At 26.8% G+C, this 19453-nt stretch overlaps 1 protein-coding gene across 2 annotated transcripts in view; it reads left to right on the plus strand.

Annotated features, from left to right (window-relative positions):
• Positions 1 to 3009: 3009 nt before the first annotated feature.
• The window catches only part of LOC107166364 (solute carrier family 7 member 14), a 103814-nt gene continuing 87370 nt past the window's right edge, over positions 3010 to 19453 (plus strand). Inside the window, exon 1 of one of the 2 annotated variants that reach the window (XM_015514996.2) lies at positions 3010 to 3329. The gene's annotated coding sequence lies outside the window, so the exon portion shown is untranslated. Of the gene's footprint in view, positions 3330 to 16616; positions 16689 to 19453 lie in introns of those variants that run through there. The other variant, XM_089228798.1, reaches the window with a different exon arrangement.

Raw genomic sequence — 19453 nt, forward strand, 5'->3', positions numbered from 1 at the left:
TTGTTGTTTTTGAGGGGTCAAAAGTTCAGTAACTATACTCAAGAAACACTAAAAAAAGATCGGAATATTAAAACAATAAGTGGCGTTTCCAATAAAATTGATTTGTTGTCATTCAAAAAAAAAGTAAAAATCTAAAACAATTACTATTAAATGAATAATAAAATTAGTATTTTTTTTTTCAAAACTATTACTTTATATAATGACCTTAAATTATGCAAGAAAAATAATTTTGATATTTTTCAGAGTTATTATTTTAAAAATATCATCTGGTATATTATGTAAATACCTCCTACTCATGTTATTGGTAAAAAAAAGTTACTATAACATATATATTTGCTTTTATAATTTTTACAATGCATTGCCCATATTAAAATAATTATGACAGGTTATAGCTATCGTAAATTATACACAATATTCACTATAAATTTATCGTAAACAGTAAATAATACCATATGTGAATAACACATAAAATATATAATAATAATTGAAGAGTTTTTACTATAATATTATGTTTTATGTATATGAATAACATTTATATAAGTTTACTAGTTAGTTATAGGATTACTCTAAAAATAAGATATAATATATCTAATCTATACTAAATTAATTTGATTGAAATTTTATTTTGTATACAATTATAGTTCGCATTCGCTTATATAGTAAATATTAATTGCATAGACTCATTAAATCCAACATTTTATAACAGTCTCCTGTTTTCGAAAATTTTAAATGGTTACTAAGATTAATTTATTATATACATGTGTATATCATATTTAAAAAGTAGAGTAAAAATGAATATGTTTTTATATCTTTATTAACATTAAATAATTATAACTCTTCACAAAGTTCAGATTATGGAATAATTAAAAAGAAAGTACTCCAATATATAATAAAAATATATATATATATATATATATATAGGACATCATCTTCGGTGATTTCATTATTTGTTGTAATATTTAACAATTAGGATTTATAAAACTGATTTAAAAGATTTCAAATTCGTTAAACGTGTTAGACAGATTCATTGAAATGTTTATCAACAGACGTCCCTAATCATTATTCTACGAGTTAGTGCTAATCTATTTTTTTTTTTTTAGTATCTTGCAATTGTTAAAACTGGGTTAATTATGATGGCACACCTAGAAATTATATACTACCTATTAAACATTTAAACCATTAAACATTCGAATACCATCGTCTTTTGTTATTAATTGTCTTGGGTCGGTTAAAGTATAATATCCCTCCGCATTGTTCATTTATTGTTTTTAAAGACAATATATTATGATTAGATTATTTTGTACAACTGCAATAACAATATTAATTGCTAAGAAATATATAATGGTAGTACCTATATAATTATCGAAGTTATTAAAAGTTAAAATTCATATACTTTACTTGCAAACAATTTATATATTGTGTTTCAAAAATTATGTAACTCAATTTTCTGCTTATAAAAATATCTCAATAGTTATATGTCACGATAATATCTATCTATTGATTTTAAATAATACTGCATTTATGCTATACCAGCTGTGGGCGCTAGTAATGACTTTGTAATAATAAAAAACTATATGTAGATAAACTCCAAACATTGGATACATCTTAAAAATAAACTTTTGAATGTTCAACTGAGTAGTTCTTAGAATAATTTATTTTTCGAATGTTATGGATATTTGGAACATTATTATTTTTTTTTTTTTTATTAGGAAAGAGCCCTCGGCAGCATAGGCCATTGGGCTTACAAAATATGAATAGCTTAAATTAAATATTTACAGTAAGAAACGTACAAGAGAGAACTTAATACTAGATTTTGGATTGAAGGTTTGCTGTTGTGATGAATTGGATGATGTCTGTTATGGCCTTGGGATGATTTTGAAGTGTTTCGGAGAGTGAATCGGAAAGGTTGAGGCTTGATCGGATTATTATTATTATTTACAGTTTAAAAATAAATAATTATTTTTGATGTAATGATATATCAATAATAATGCTGTTTATATTTTTATTTTTTTAATATAATCTCATACACATTTTTATGTCAAAGTTAAACTCGAATTTATATTAGACCTTGTTATTTTTTATCAGCATTATAATTAAATGATTAAAAACATATATAATGCATTTAGTTATATGCATAAAAAAAATCATGTTATCTTTTGTGAATAATTTTAGTAAAAAAACCGAAATTTGGTTTCGTTAATAATATTATAGTAATAATAATAAATGTTACACATTGTTATAAAACTATATAGTTGATATACCAACAATATGGTAAAATTGTAAAAATATTTTGAGTATACTATTCAACAATAATTTCTGAAATTATTATGTAAATCTATTACGAACGGATTGCAGGTATTGTTCCTTGTAATCTGGTGGTTGTTTTCCTTTGGATTGAATAATATTGATGATGTGAAATAGGTGAAATATAGTTCAATGAAAACTGTTTATCATTACTTGTTCGTATTGCACGCGTACTACACCATCGTTGTATAAATGTACATCATAATAATATCCGTACACCGTCGGAACTCTGTTTTTTGAATGTGTAGGTACCTACTAAAACAACGGAGTGTTCACGTTTTAACACTTCAAAAACAATATCGTATACAACCTTTAGAGGGTCATGTGGTATGTATATGCTATATATATATGACCATGGTACGCACTTAAGAGAAGACCTATAAATGAGCTGAAAGTTAGGTACCTATATTAGGGGATTTAGTCGCAACGTGGACGGATTGCACGTACGGCACGAGCGACCACCTTGTGGCTTGGTGGTATTCGCGTAGCCCGGCTATATAATCTCAGAAGATCGCCGGGCGCCGCGCCGTCGTTTACGTGTTGCCCGCGCCAAGCGTTTCCACGCAAGTCCCGCTTTGGGGACCAGGGCGCTACCAGCGCGCCCAATAACGGGGGTTGGGTTTGAGGTCGGGGAGGGATCGGAGGGCAGTTGGAGACGCAAGGGGTATTTCGTACTCCGTTTGCGGGCGGCAGTGCTAGAACCGTAGTCCGGGTAGTCGGTAGGGCTCTGTAAGACGAGATTTTTGTTTTGTTTTTTGTTTTGTTTTCATTTTGACGGTCACCCAATAATAACATTAATATGATGTTTCTGATCACGCAGATCGACGCCTTCGTCCAGTTGCGGTATAGATCGTAATACCCGAGTTCGCCCGAGTGTGCTGGTACAGTGCGTATATGTGCGCGTGTTTAGCTGTTTGCTCACCGAAACATGTTGAGAATTTGATTTCGACCAACTCTGTGGTGTGGTTCTAACCCAGTATAAATCAATTGCCGTGGTGTTCGGCGAATATCTTTCCGTTAAACAGGTAATTGTATACCTCTGTCTACCTATACTATATAAATACAAGTCATTACATAATATAACTGAGAAGGCACTAAAACATCAAAGTTGAAATACCATTTTACAACTTGTTATTAGTAACACCATAATTATGCGTATAATGATTTGAAACGACTAACGAGGCCAATAATTTACTATTTTTGAATACAATTTTTGGAAATATTGTTTTTATTCCTTGCCAATCATAGAATCATCGAATATTTGAAATTCAAATTATATTATAAATTAAAAATAAAACAACAGTCGGTACATTTAAACGATAAATAACATAGTAGCGTAATATAGGTATCTATTCATATTCTTATTAATAAAACGCATAGATGAAAGTTTTATCTATAAAAAAAACTATTATTGTTTACTTAGGACTTAGTTTCATATCGTTTATGAATATATTCGATGAAATAGTATAAAAATATTATGGCTTACAGAAACCTCTTATAAAGATTAAATGATTAATAATACTGATGGAGCCAATAATAAGTACCTAGCACTTCTGTCAGATATGTTGTCCTGACCGAAACTTTGCTGTAAAGATATGACGTGTACAATTTAGGATAATGTAGTAATTGAAAGATGGTAGAACCCTGATGTTTATCCCCGTCTAAACTTTTTTTATAAATAGTTTGTTTTTGAAAATCAATAGTCCTGTTTAAGATGATCATATAATTTATTTATTTTGTATTATATATTTTTGTTTTAATTACTAAGTAAAATTATTTTTAATTAAAAAAAAAAAAGGGATGATCTGGTTTTTTAAACAGTATGATAGTTAAATTATTTTTAATTTACATTTTATATTCATTGTGTTTTATTTCAAACAATATCAATAAGAACTTCCAATTTTATTTAGACTGTGTCTACATGGTTTTGGATTAATATTTAAATAAAGGTTAATAAATTATTAAACTTGCACACGAATCAGAAGAATCAAGTCTACAAATTGAGTATTTTCTAATGTTAAAATAACACGAAAAGTATAAAAACACATTAAAATAAAAAAAATAAAAATCTAAAAATCTACTTTGATTAAATTAGACATCATAAAATAATGTAGTTAGAAAATAAGTCATTAACGGAATTAAACATCATGGGGCACCCGGTATTTTATATGGCACCCTTAAGGCAATAACACTTTAAGACGTGACGACCAATTTACTGTGTAAACCAATATATATTGATACAACCAATTTGCCGTGCATTACAAACATTATTATAACTAATGTTCACTCAAGTAACATTTTGGATTCTATGTGAAGCGAGCAACGTAATAGTTTTACGATGATGTTTCTATTGATGTATTTTTGTTTGTAAACATATTTTCAATTTAAAGAAAACAACGCAAAATATCGTGTAGAATATGAACAGTTTAAAAATCAAGTATTGATACTTGTTGAAGAAGTAATTTTTCAATTTTCTCAATACCTTTTCTAATCGTTTAGCAATACTGTTTTCTAAAACTAAATGTTCAATGTGTAGCATATATTATTAAATACTTACCAAATTTTATAATCTAATAGCTAAATAATAACACTGATAAGGTATCTGTTATTCGGTAAATTCAATCATAGAAAATAATATTACTCAAAAAAATTATATTAAATTATATAGGGGTAAGTAGTATTGTGCAAACAGTTTACTGTTACCCTTGTGTCACGAAACCACAATGAAAATATATTCATATCATCTATGTGTATACTTCGTTATAATTCAATAAAATATTTTTATTATATTTGTTCTACAACTCTACAATATATTCATTTATACTCCTTAACAACAGATAATTCTATATAAACAAATGACAATATAATTAAAATACGAAACGTGTCAGTTGTATTATCTAAATTTGAACTTAAGTATTTTAAAACAACAAATATGGTAATTTTGTTTTGATATTTCCATTTTAATTTATAATATTAAGTAATTTATATGTATTGTTTTAAAATATTATATTTTTTTGATTTAACTTGATACTCAAATAAGTCATATTATTCTTATACTATATTATATACATTACCCTACCTGTAATAAATATATAACATGATTTATGAGTTTATTGTTTCGCTTTTCTTGAATAATGCGTGAAAAATATCAGTAAATAGGTAGTACCTATATAACTATAGGTCGCTTTAAAAGTAAAAATAAAATATGTTAATGCAATTAGTGGAGTTACTATAAAATTATTTTTGATTTCTTAATAATTATAATCATGTTTTTTAATGGATCCATGATTCAAAGAGAATTTTAATATAATTTTATTAACCTTTGTGATGTTTACAAGAGAAAACAATTATATTGAATAATAGAGTTTTAAAAGGTACGTCAAAAAAATAGCTAAACACTTTTGATGGAATTGTTGTAATTGACAACTCGAATATTAAAAATAAATTGATGACAATGCATTTAATTGAAAGTTAATTACTCGTGAGATTCTGTATGAAATCTTTTTGAAACTAAAAATTGATTGTTAGTTATATTTTCAATTGTGTTTATTAATTTTTACTTTCATTATTATTCTTGTATAACATTTTTAATTAAGAAAATACATAATATGTTATACGAAATAACAATAAGTAAAATATTGAGCCATTTGCTTCTTAGATTTGAAACATGTTATAAAACAAGAACTAAATATAAACAGCCATTCTTTTTACGTTTGCAGATAAGTGTTTGGATACAACGATTGTGTTTAGGTATCGAACATTTACAGATACTGGACACTGGTCGAATGTGTCAATTTGTTCACTTTAGCGCTTTAGTGTTAGAGGTAGTGTTGCATTCTTAACCCAACCGAAAACTTGTTTATTTAGTTTTTATTATTACAATTTAAATGTTTCAGCATATAGTGCATGCTATTATAACCGAAAACTTAAATTTGTGGAATATGTAGGTTTTTCGATTCCTAGTTTTTTTCTCTTTGATTTCAGGTAATAGTAGACATAGTCATGATCATAAAAGTATTAAAAAGTCATATTTATCGAGTGAGACCATACCTATACGGTCTTTGAAAAGATTATTTTCGATTTCCTCAAAAGTCATTAGTATGAAATAAATAAAATAAATAAATGTATGGATGCCTGGTTGTAATGCCAAAGATTCGTGACGATTGTTAGGGAAAATTTAATCAATTCTATGTGATAAATTTATTTTTTACATAATTATAAATAGGAAAAGCGGTAACATATTAAACGTATGTAATCACAATTATTATTGTTTATCACTAGGAACATTAAAAGACATATAATATATGTAAACAAAGTAATTAGGTCATCTTCAAATCCCTAACATATGATGGTCGATGGGTTTCAATGTAATTGTTATATTTCTTACACTTTATAATCATTAAAGAAAATCCCATTTATCACCAATTCTAAAATATTCACAAGTTATAAGTACAATAATTCAGCACAAAGATTGATAATTTATGATGAATTATATTTGACAAGTAGAACAATATTAAGAGATTTAATATTTTGGATCGTGTTTGTGTATTTAAAAAGTAAAACAAAATTTATAAAAAAAAATATTACCATATGGAATTGCAAGTTCAATAAACACTATCAATAATACTAACATATATAATTGATAAACAGATGCATCTAAATTTTTTCACGAATTTTAATTTTGTCCTTATTTATCTTTTAAAAATTGAATTTATAGGACTTATTAAGTAAAAAAACAAACATTTACAAAAAATTAAAAAAACGGTCATAATATTATAATAAAAATCACATACTTACATAATATTATTAGCTTTATTATTGTTACTCCAAATACTAATTTAGTATTATAAATAATAAGTTGGTAAAATAATATTTTCATAAATTAATTATAATGTTTTTAAATATTTAAGTTACAAATTTCTAAAATAGAATCACTACTTTACTATGGTGCATATAAATTATTATAATTTAGTGTTCTTATATTCTACCTTCCTTTCAAACTCAAATATTCAATTATATAATTTAAGTTATTTTTTTTTACTTACGTTATATAAAAATTTGTATTTATCTTTCAGTAGCTTTTCATTTTTAAATTTCATGTGAAACTCAACAACAATTTTTTGTAAAAAATGTGTGTAAATATTTGCTGTGAAATTATACAAGAAAAAAATAGAGAAACCATTGAAAAGTGGAAATAAAGAGGGTAAACATGTGATTATAAGTACTTTTATAGTTAATTTCACTTCACTATATCTTAAAATTAATTTTCCATTAGATTTGATTAATGAAATTGTGTACCTGTGGTCCAACTTCTTAATTAAAATCAACATTTTGGAAATTTATGCATTTGATATTTTTCCTATTAATTCTACTTTTCTACATGATGGTATATTGGTATATTGAGTTATTAATTTTTACTTTATAACTTTATACTTAGTTGCAAAAACAGAGTATACTATACTAGCGTATAGGTACTATATGGTACCTAATTATTTTTTTTCACTTTCGCACTTTTTAGGTCATTAGTGGAAACAAATAAAAAAAAGGTATTATGTGAAGCTTCGGTTTTCATTTTGAAATAATTTTTCTTTCCAAACCCCATGTGTTGTTAAAATTAAGACATGCGGCTTAAATCATTCTTCTAATTCACTGTGAAAGTCTGGACTTAAAGGTAAGCATATCCACACAAATTGGCTTTATACTTTTTTTTCTATGTATAAAAAATTCAAAAACTATGAAATGTATTAAGCTTAGCAAAAAAATACAAAAATTATTATTTTTATGGTGGTATTAATGCTAACAAAATTGAGTTTACTGCAAAATAAACTTAAAAAAAAAACCCGGCCTGTTTTACAGTAGGTTTTGAATGGGGCACTTTAATGGATGTGACAGATTCATCATTGTATACGAAAAATGATTTTGAACTGGAACTATCTGTCAGCCTATATCACCAAGTATATTTCATAATATATGTTTTAATATTGCTATTAAAGTTATTTATTTTACGAATAGTATTACGGTAGATTGATAAAATGTTTACCGAAAACATTGCATTTATTATGTTATTATTATTATGAACTTTCTAGTCAGTACCGGTAAAATTCAATATAATATATACCATAGGTACATAAATGTTTCAAGTCTCTGCAGAAAACAGAAATACATAATATTAATAACAACTTATAATGAACGTTGAATGGAATGTTCATGTTTTTTTGACCGAACGAAAACATTTTTTTATTTAGACGGTACAATTTTTAAATAAAAAAAATTAAAATTAAAAAACGTTGGACATTTCACATACTTATAAATGAGTAAAAATATTTTTTTAATTACACCATGACGCGGAGAAAATGATTATATTATAAAAATTAGGTGTACATTTCAAGTGGATACGCTTATATTATTTTGTTTTGAATAGGTATATTGTAACAAAATAAGAAAATCGTTATTTTATGCCCTAATATTAGATTTCGTCAAAATTTATACTTTAGACGAACTATGAGACTTTTTATGAGTAAAAGGGAGTCGTTGAGCCGGTCGAGGGGAAGACATCACTGGCCGAATTGGTAAGCTGCAGAATGTTCACGTTTATCGGTTTCGATGGTGATGGTAGTGCCGATGTGAACTTCAGCCTATCTGTCCACGACCAGGCAAACGACCCCTGATATGTACTAACGCAAATCGACTTAAACATCAGAAAAACTATGAAATCACTGACGGACGGTCTGAAAGCTAAAATATTGTGTGAATTGCCTTTTATAAACTGCAAGTCACATTTTCCGACTGCCGCGCACCGTTGCAACTTGAGCAGCGGATGTCGAATATCGGTCTTCGTCGACAGGAAATAAGTTCTAGTCACTCTTGTCCACTGTGTCATTTTTTAATCTTTTGCGAAACGGTACAACACATTGTTCAGTTATCAGACAAATGCGGTCTACGTGACAGATAGTGCTCGCTGGACGACCCGTCGTCCAGGTAATTCCCTAACGATGATGTTTGCACCGTCGTGGCAGTCCGTCAAGCCACCTAACGTCTGGTATAGCCAGTTCAAACGTCAACGCATCTGTAAGATTCAACAATTAATACGGCAAAAAACATATTTAATTGATTTATAAGAACAACATCAATATTAAAGCAAAGTATAAGTAACTTTAATATTATGTCAGAACAAAATGCAGAACGGTAATATAGATAAAATCAAAATTTTTTGGTTTTAAGACATTTTTTTTTTTTTATGACTGAACTCCCATAGAGCTTTTAAGATTTAATTTAATTATATTCTTAATCCAATAGTACCTAAAAACAAAAGTCGTTTTGGAGATTATGATTTTCATTTCGGACAAGAACGTTATATAATAGTTGTATATTTTGTTATTAATAATTTAAAATTATCACGAATAATAATAATCTATTAATGTCCTATATTTAATATTATAAGCATCATGTTAATCATGATTTAATTAAACATTATTTTATAGGTTTTACAGTAATACGACGTATAGAATTTTTTTTCAGACGTCATATTTGTTGACATTTTGTTTTTATCGTATACGTTCTGTTTTAAAATGAGTAAGATCGAGTACCTATAATAATTATTCTTCTTTTAAAAAATTGTTTGATATTATTGAATTTAATGGTTATTTTTTTTTTCAAATAATTCTTTATGCTACTTTTGATTACTTGTTAGAAGAATTTGAAATGTTTTTGTAGATCAATAAAATAACAGGAGTATCAATGAAGTTGCGGCTATAAAGTTTTATACGGCGCCCCTTTATATATAAATAGGCTCAGAGTAGTTTTTTAAATTCAATAGTTTATGTTGTGGTTGAACAACATATTAATTCACACGCCTCCGATGGTCAATGGATCACCAAATTCCTATTTCGTATTTTGTTTAAACAATTGTAGTTGATATAATAATATCATGGTAGTTTGTGGTATAATACGCTAATAATTTCAAGCTGTCGTAAAAGTAGAGTTTTTGTAGGTATGTGTAGGCTATAACTGCAGCCTGCAGTGATTTATACATTAGTTCATTTGATTGTTTGTTTTTTCATTATCTCAATGTGGGCGAGACCGCCGAGACCATTAGGAAGTGATTTATTTATAAATTTTTCGTTTTATTAATTACGTTGTGGGCATTATGGGTAACTTTATTTGTAGTGCTTGATATTTTTCTATATGCAGTTGATTTTAATATGCTAAGCAAGTAGGTCGAAATGACTATTTTCATGAGTTGAATGTTGTAAGTATTAATAATACTTAAGATAAGCCATCATCTTTGCTGAAAAGCACTAAAATACTTATGTTGTTGTTTTCAATATTTGATGGCGTTATGATCATTTATCAACAAAATTCCCATTAATTCTATGGTCTTGAATGTGTCCGAAGTCCATATAAATGTCACCAGCGTTTTCATATTTATCAAATAGTAATTCTAGTAACTAAATGTTTTTAGTCGGACTCAATGTATTTTAGGTACTTTATAACTCAAAAAGTCAAAATGCATTATCTGAGCGTGCAATATTGTACTATTTACTATTCAGCTTAAAGAAATGTATTCATATTATAACTATAAGGGATTGATTATTACTTAATTAGGTTTTGTTTCTTATCTATGTTTTAACTATTGATCATTTTAAGTATAAACTACAATAATATTATACATAAATACATAAAAATACAATTAACATTAAAATTGTTGATTGATGTTAATTATACAAAACGATAACATACCAACATTACCTATAGCTATATAATATTATTGGAAATACCTAAATAATAACTATAGTTTACCCATTATTAATTTATAACTTCGATGTCGACGGCACAAAAATAAATTTTTAAATTTAAATTGTACTAACTGCATCCAAAATCGTTATGAACTTCTTATTCAAATACATATTACGCATTTAGTACGACAGAACTATTAATTTTGAAATTCATTTAGAAATACGTAAGAGTTTCATATGGGAAGATGAGGCAGAGGTAAATTTTCGGTTTAATGAATTGTAAGAGCCATTCAATTTGTTTTTAGATTCGGAGCAAGGCGAGGAATAAATATTGGTTTTACCAAAGGAATGTGTCTTTTATCAATATTCTAAGTGGTTGTTTCGTAATCATAAGAAGAAATTACAAATGAAACGATGAGAAAATAAGGAAATACAGTAGACGCCGTTTATAAGACTCACTTTGGGACCAGCACCAAGTGAGTCTTATAACTGAATGAATCTTATAGGCGAAGTGGAAAAAAAAATTAATTACGCATTTATAAATTTTATTTTACTACATATTTTGCTTTAATTTTATTACTTTAACACATACTACATATTATATTACATACTTATTATTGTATAAATTTAATAATCCTGATAAAAAATAAATAAAATTAGGTATAATAGATAAATATTACATATAAAAATATTATAAAAATTATAAAGGATGTATTTATTATTTATTTTGAAAAATTATTTTTCAAAAGAATTTGTAATTTTAGTTTGTTTTTTATTTTGTTCTAATATTAATATTTTCTCTTTTTTTCCATCTATGGAACCACCCTTTCAAGAACAACCCTCTTTCGCTTTGAAGTTAACCTTCCCCGTTTTTCTGTCAATTCTTCAGCTTTTTGGCAAAGCAAAGAACCTGACACGCGAGCATCTTTATCTCTAACTTTTACGAACCATTCTTTCAATGCACGTTCAATTATTATACGTTATAAGGTACCAACAGAAACTAGAAATAATCAACACGAATATTATTTATTTTTCAATACCAATTTATTTCTAAATTATAACCAAAAAAAATTATTTTCTACTACCTATTTATTTTCCGAAATTTGTGTCTTATAACCGATTTTTTTTTTTAATGTATTTTGATACGTCCGAACCGTTCCAGACGATTTTGAGTTTAATAAGCGGCATCTACTGTATTAAGTATAGGCTCCGTTATAAAAAATACAATAACAGATATTGGAGAGGAATTTTAATTTGTTTATTTTTTTAAAAAAATTTAATTTATTACAAAGCAATGTTATTTCTAGTTCATTATGAACCGAACTGAGAAAACTAGAATCGATATTCTGGGAATTAGTAATTGTTTTCGATTTGAATATGATTAGACAGGTAGGTATTGTAATATTATTAGGTATTAGTTGACTCATACATTTTTTTCTTTAAAAAAATTTACATTAAAATATAGCATACTACACAATTAATCATTTTTTATTAAATGTTCTTTACTAATTGATCTATAGAACAATTAAAGAAACAAATGTATAGTGCTACCAACAAGTTCATCTGGCCCGGGTTTGAATAGAATTGTATACCACATAAGCATAATACTTAAATAATACCATTTAAACAATCGAACAAAAAAATATGGTTTCGGGATAATACCACTATGCCTCAAAGGGATAACTATAATAAATTATCTTACATCTTATTCGTTGTACGATAATCATATTAAATAACAATTTATTAAACAATAAAGTATAATTTCATATTACTATAGCTACTCATTTCTTATTATATAATAAGTATAATAGTAAGTTCAAAATAGAATTTTCAAAGAAGTCAGAATTATAGATAGCAAATGTTCCTGATTTCCTGTATTCACCTTTTTTTTTCTAACAAGAACCAATTTTTGTTCGGTTTACGCAATGTACATTATACATATATACAACAATATAAGTTTGTATTCTTTCAATTAAAATGTATTTATTTTAACTATTAATTATTTATTGCATATCGTTACCACTTCTGTATAATATTATTATCTTAACCAATGCCCTCTGGGCGTATAATTATCAAATGAAAATTTTGAATTAAATTAAATGATCAAATAAATGGTGTTTAGATGTTTGTTATGATATTAAGTTATAGTGTTCAGTATTTGTAAAAATTTGAACAGAATTCTACGTTAATGATAGGTAGGTAATATATATATATATATATAATATACATAATATTTACGTAAAATATAACATTTAATACGAAGAAACGAGTTTCATCTTTTTTGTATAATTGTAATTCCAATTATTGGTGATTAAAAATATTTAAGTACTTTTAAATGTTTAATCTCAAAGTATTCGTGGTACCTACAATAGTGAGATTACCCTACACAATGTTTTGAAGTAGCAACCGCATTACTAATCTCTTTGGTTATATTATATTATTATGCCGAATGCTGATCAATATTGGATACTAATACAATAATACTACATAGTATGCATTTGAAATTTATGTGATTTATTAAAAGTAATTTGCTTTACCTAATCGATATATTATATTTTAATTCTATAATATAATATGTGATATATGTGTTGTGAAGAAACAAGATTTTTTTTGAGATAGTTTTCATGGAAGAACTAACTTTATACCACACCTTTTACCAGTCCTACAACAACCATAATATACATTCGATTTTTTTTTCTTCCGAGTCATTATACATTTCGTTAGTTATTATTTTCTGTGGTCGTTATAAACGGTACAACGAATTTTTGAATTTCTTAATTTGCTGAATAAATACTCATTGGTTTTGTTATATTGTTGTTGAGTATAACTTTATAAGTGAAAAACGTTGGTTTGTTTATGTCGAAGAAACAAAAATAAATCAACTTCGGTTACAACCGCTGTCAATGAAGGAAAAAATGCATTGTGTTTTCGTGCTCGTCAATCGCTGTACCATCAGTGTACCAATTGTGAACATTAGATTTTAATACAAAAGTATGTTCTCATTTTTATTAAGTGCCGTTCTTACAATGTTCGGTTAAAGTTAACGGATGCTTAACCGCCGGAATTGTGCCGGTAAAAATCCCAATAATCGGGTTAGGTTAACCGTTAACGGACACTTAACCGTACATTATAAGAATAAGTCTGATAATGTAATTTTGCATTAACTTTGTATATTAGTAATAGGTTGGTGGTTAGGTTTGATGAATTAATTTCAATTGAAAATGTTATTTTTATATTTTATTCCAATACAAACATTACCTATATTCTATCAATAGAATGATTCTGAAAGTACTTTTAGCTAATTTTTTTTATTCAGATGTACAGTATGAGTATACCTACCATAGTATATGTTCAAAGTTCAAATTGTATCCATGAGGTAATCCAACAGTAATTGGTTTACAGTTTATGTACCGATTATTTTATCCACACTAAAAATATTGATGTTTAAAATAAGATAGATAATTATATATAAATATATAAATTATGCTCTAACCAGGTGCTCAGATACTATGAAAGGGCTGTGGAAACGGGAGCCTTTGATTTCAAAGATACTTTTATCGTTTTTATCAGTCAATTACTTACAAAAATAAAAATGCGCAACACTCTTGTCCCTATAACAGTTTGTACCGACAATATTAATTTATACAATATGTTGTTATGGTTTATCATTTATTTTACTAAACTCGAGTATTTAATTTATATTACTTTAGCTATGGTAAGTGTTTTTAAACCAGCTCATTCACCTTTTAATTTCAAGATTCATCCCTAGGTCATATTATTACCCGCATTTTATTTTAATGCTGTAAGTTTAGTGCCCTATTTCCGCTATTCCTATAAAAAAAAAAATATTATATTGTGCAATTATTCTGGAGAGTTTCTATTCACACACGTTTGTGTAGTTTAAATGTTGGTTTTTATGACTGTTTATGTACACGTGAGTTCGACGACTTTGTGGTCTATATTATACTGTCTGTATAGCACAATATAATATATCATTTATATGAGTGGGTAAGTGGTGTATTGCGATATAATATATATATATATATATTGGAAGTCGTGTTGTAATAAATCCCAACGACGTTCTTATAATTGTTGTTTCACGACTTTGAACTTTTGAATGTGTGAAACGGAAATGAGGTTTTATTCTAATTCTCAGTTGTGTTGATTTCATTGTGATTTCTGCAGATTGACAGAATTCACATTACCCAATATTATTTGAAAGTTTTTAGAAGCTCATCCGTAGATGTCGTAGGTTATTCGCAGGACAGAGGATTCCTAGTTTTCAATTTTCACATAGGTAATTTAAATCGCCCCAGAAGACGGCCGGAAGTCACTGGTTTACAACCTCGCATTATAAAACACAATGTAAAGGGATCAGCAGAGGATGCAATGATCAATATATGTGAGAAAAAATCGTTGAAATGAAAAAATGCCATCACGATATGAGTGGGGTTTTAAAACAACTTAAGATAATAATAATAATATATTGTATACTTAAGATGATTTTGGACCGAGTCCGTTTAATACTATGGGAAATTCACGGAAGTGATAAACATAAACTTTTAGACGCACCACCGTCGTCTTATACGTATAAATGTATAATGTTCACAGAATAACATAAGATTATTCATCGGCTTATTATTTTAGTTGCGTTTGGTGTCTACGAGTCTATGGTGCTTCTATAACGAGTTATCACACAGTATAGTAATCGCTTCCAATTATCAACCTATTCTTGTTGCCTACAACTCTTTGTCTTTGTAACTACTCAGTACCTTTAGTGGGTGGTTTAAATGAGTTTAAGTGTACTAATAGCTCCGGATATACCTATATATAAACTATAAAGTCATTATAACCCACGCGCTAAAACAGTTCTATATAGCCGTTGCCAAAATTGTGCGATGTGTAAGTTTTCATCAATAAATAATTATACTTTGTAAACTTTAAACGGCTATGAATCGTTTTTGACAAGCCAACACTTGTATTACCTAATTCATATCATAAGCCATAATTTCATTACCAACAATATCACGTATTTAAGGATAATATTAAATTAGACATGATTTAATATCGTTATACATTACGTCTGATGGTCGTTGGTCGTATTTATGGCATAATATTTAAAAGTAAAATTATTTTTGAAATCTGTCAAATGTAGGTTGACCTACCAGGTTCTTTACAGAACACGATAGTGCCCTGATTATCTGTGATTTGTGAAGTGGGCTCAAATTGTAAATATTGTATGGACTAATAAATAAATTTCTGTAATAAATTTAATATTACGATTACTGTGGCACAACTAGTGAAGGGTAACTTAATAGAAATAGCTCTATAATCCAACACGAAATAAAATACGTTTATTATTTATATATTTAGTATTGCAGGGTAGGTACTGTCGGTATATTACATAAATAAATAACATTGTTTAGTGTCTACCGCCTACTCAAAGTTCAAATATATTTATTATCTAGCTACGGAACTGTTTGATTTCCATAATATCATAAAAAAATTTTAACTGTGTTTATATATTTATGGATTAAATTATTATTAATATTAGTATGTAATGGAAATTTGTTTCAGGTAATAACATTTTGAAAAGTGATAAATAATGGTTGAAAGCAAATGCATCAATTAAAATCAATACTTAGTTTGGTAAGTTAAAATATTTCTTACGAATTATTCGGCTTAATTAAAAAATCTTTTATAAAATGCAAAAATATATATTTCAAATTCAGTAATTCAAATACTAATACGGTTTGTTAAGAAAATTAATATGTTCATTGACAAATATTACGATTTTAATTAAATACAACAATAGTAGCTAGTATAGCTTTTAAAGCAGTCATAGATATTATAAGGGTGATGTTTACACAGACATAATGACATACTTAGTATTGATTTAAAAAAAAATCAATAACGATTAATAAGTAAAACAAGCAAACGTCCACGAACAAAACATGATTTTTTACAAGAAATTTTACATTTTACATTTTTTTAAACTACAATAATTATGAATTTTATACGTCACTGATTATTACGTTATCTTATTGAACTAATCAAATTAATCTTTACTAAGTCTTTAAAAGAAAAGAACAAGTTACGTTATAAAATTGTAACAATAGATTTAAAAATAAAAAAGCTTGTAAGGATAAAGTAATTTACTACAGGTGTTAGAAACTTGTTTCATTATCCACTTGGGCATCACAAGCCAGTGTTGCAATATTATAAAATAGTGAATAACAAAACGTTTTCAGCAAGCGAAGTGTTATTAACTATAGACTTTCCAATTTCTTATTTTTATTCCAAACTTTTTGATCTTAATACTCCTTGTTATTTGATCCATTTACAAAACTTATTATACACTGGGCGTGTATAAAACTTCAAAGTAATTTCAATGTAGTTAACAATCTTCAATGGTATATTATAATTTACATATTTGTATGAATGAATGATTAAAATAATTAGATTCTACTCGTTGATGAGTACAAGACATTTCTATTTTCAAACAATTATTATACATAGTATAAACTATCATTTTAAATCAGCTTATAATATTATGGCTTTTCAGACATCAGTTTAGGTTCTGTGTATACAATATTGGTGAAAATACTGAAAATAACCATTTGGTTTTTACAAAGTGGTTGCGATAAAAGTGTGTTGTATAATAGTTCCTTAAGAACAAATTGCAGCATCACATAGTATATCGTTGGGGTAAAATAAAAAAGCTATATATTTTTTTTTTTTACAAAAAAAATGTGTTAAACTGCGAAATAACTGGTTGTTATATACACATATTTCGCGGAAAATATAAGATATAATATGTTGGCAGTGTAAGATAAAAGTGTTAACATTTGAAAATTCAAGTTTGATTTGAAAAACACATTTAATTCAAAAAATTATGCATGCATTAAGTTATCTTATTTGTGTGCCTATAATTATTATTAGTGTTTTATTTTCAAAATATTCTCTAGGTATTATATAGGTATGTCTTAATGTTAAATTATTTCAAAGTTTTGTTTTATTTATATTCTATACCATATACTTTGGTAAAAACCTTTTTTATGATTTGCCTTTTACATTATGATCAAAAAGATCAATGATCGAAACGAATGAGTATTTTTTTGATTTAATGATGCGTGTTAAAGGTTATATCGGAGTTAAGAATGTTATTATTTTATTATACAAGTATAGACTTGTAAACTGTGTGTATATATGTAAACATAATTTAAATAGATTCTGTAATAAGTTCTGTAATGCGTATTGTGTATAGTACATTCATAGTTGACAAATTAATACAAACGGACATGTTGTAATAGTTTGAATCAGCCCATAAATTATGTATTAATGAACAGTAGTATATTAACATGCCTTAATCTAATAAGGATTAATTACATATCATGAAATAAACACAATATTGTGTTATTATGTTAACCTAACTTCTAAGTCATTAGAAGGTATACAATAGTTTAATGGTTATTATTGGTTAATTTGCGGATCCATATCATGTATGGTATATAGATACGGCCATGCAAACTTTTGATTAGATTAAAAATATTTGACTGAAAAGCTTTCGTTTTATTACATATTGATTTTTTTTTTACTCAAGTATGACAGTATAGATATAAATATTTTTAATTACTTTAAAAGTAGCTGGAATAAAAACATAATTTTAGTACCGAAATACTGATATTTCTGAATTTCATATAATTCATATAGTTTTTATTGTAATTGAGTTAGAGTGGCTTAATATTACTATAAATACCTACAAGAACAGAATACAATGTATCTAATTGTATTCGATAAGTAATAAGTATTTAGTATAGGTATACTTATGAAATATCGTCAAAACAATTCCATTGATTAGTAATTTATTCATTTATACTTTCCTTTCCATTTAGTTTATTGCAGATATTATTAATAATTATTGTAGTAATTCAGGAATTAATTTACTTAATTTATGAATTTGTTAATACATAACCTCACTTTGTTTTAGTTAAGTTTCTAGAAATTATCTAACTGTTTTTAAAATTGCGTCGATAAATATTTGGGAAGAATATATAATATTTAGATATTCATTGGATTTACAACGTATTGAGATGAAAATTGGTTTTCTCCAAGGTTTTATAACTGTTTCTATTTAATGATAACTCATCTTTCATACTTTTCTTGACGGGTAAGTACCATCTTTTATTTGGGTATTTTCACTATAACTGTGGTAATTGTGCAAAGATTATCTTACTTTTATGAAATAAGGTGAAGCATTTTCATTTTTCACTATTTTACTAACCCGGGCCTCGAGAGATAAGTTAAAGTCTTACTTTCTATTAATTTTAGATTCTGAGCGGAGCGATGAATGTATTGATTTTACCATGATGTGTGTTTTTTTTTTTTTTTTTTTTTTTTTTTGTGTCTGTCAT

Source organism: Diuraphis noxia, unplaced genomic scaffold, assembly GCF_037042655.1.
Source record: "Diuraphis noxia isolate RWA-SAM2 unplaced genomic scaffold, SU_Dnox_SAM2 contig0005, whole genome shotgun sequence".
In the NCBI taxonomy this organism is placed as follows: domain Eukaryota; kingdom Metazoa; phylum Arthropoda; class Insecta; order Hemiptera; family Aphididae; genus Diuraphis; species Diuraphis noxia.